General features: G+C 45.2%; 1 non-coding gene across 1 annotated transcript; it reads right to left on the bottom strand.

Annotated features, from left to right (window-relative positions):
* Positions 1-201: 201 nt before the first annotated feature.
* Trnas-cga lies at positions 202-276 on the bottom strand. Its single transcript has one exon. It is a non-coding gene; the product is annotated as a tRNA-Ser (tRNA).
* Between the last annotated feature and the right edge of the window lie 864 nt (positions 277-1,140).

Raw genomic sequence — 1,140 nt, 5'->3', positions numbered from 1 at the left:
ACGTTGGAGAGACACAGCTAAAGTCAGTCACCAGTTTTCCGTGCCTAGGAGTTACCCTTCAGTCACAGGGAACAATATTCACACGCCACATAAAATACAGAGCCAGCGCCGCAACGAGAGCCATAAGTGATATCAAGTCGATAGGCAAACTATCCCTCGAAACAGCCCTACGACTGAAACTTCCTGGCAGATTAAAACTGTGTGCCAGACCGAGACTCGAACTCGGGACCTTTGCCTTTCGCGGGCAAGTGCTCTACCAACTGAGCTATCCAAGCACGACTCAGGCCCCGTCCTCACAGCTTCACTTCTGCCAGTACCTCGTCTCCTACCTTCCCGAGTTCGAGTCTCGGTCGGCACACAGTTTTAATCTGCCAGGAAGTTTCAAATCAGCGCACACTCCGCTGCAGAGTGAAACTCTCATTCTGGAGCCCTACGACTGTTTAAATTCAACGTTGAAGCTGTTGCAATATAAGGATTGGAAAACATATGGATTCATCTGAAGAAGGCAGGTCTCGAAAAAACAGAGAAGCTGAAGGCTACTTACTTAAAAAGTGTGCTATGTCTCTCCAAATACACACTCTTGCGTCTTGTGTATGAATTGGTCAGAGAGCCCTTCTTCATAGAAAAGCTGGGACTGAAGCACTTACTACCAGTGACGACACCATACCAGGACTTATTGACGGAACTACATGAGAAGAAACGCAAGATATGGAAGGATTTCTATGTTACAGGCGCCATGACAAGCCGTGAATGGACGCAGGGAGGATACGAAATTCGCCAAGTAGTGACAAACTGGGCAACCCTCAGAGTTTTCACTAGCCCAGCACGAGCTGTATATGTGCGAGATGTGGTGACCAGTGTGAGAGATATCATGTGTTAATCTGTAGGATGAGAACAGAATCGCTGGTGACTAAGAATGATAATAGCGAATATAGAATAATTCCTCTACTTGACGCACCAAATGTCCATTTTGGCTGCAATAAATCGATTATTAAGCCACGATTTCCGTAAATGGGGATTAAAGCCAAACTCAAATAAAACAGAAGATAACTGAAAGGAATACGCAATAGAAATGGCACTTTTATTCAAATACGCTGATTACACTTAAGCCATCGCGATTCGTAATGATATCGTGGACAT

The sequence above is a fragment of the Schistocerca americana genome, chromosome 6 (genome assembly GCF_021461395.2).
Source record: "Schistocerca americana isolate TAMUIC-IGC-003095 chromosome 6, iqSchAmer2.1, whole genome shotgun sequence".
Classification (NCBI taxonomy): Eukaryota; Metazoa; Arthropoda; class Insecta; order Orthoptera; family Acrididae; genus Schistocerca; species Schistocerca americana.
This window is presented reverse-complemented; position numbering and strand designations above follow the sequence as displayed.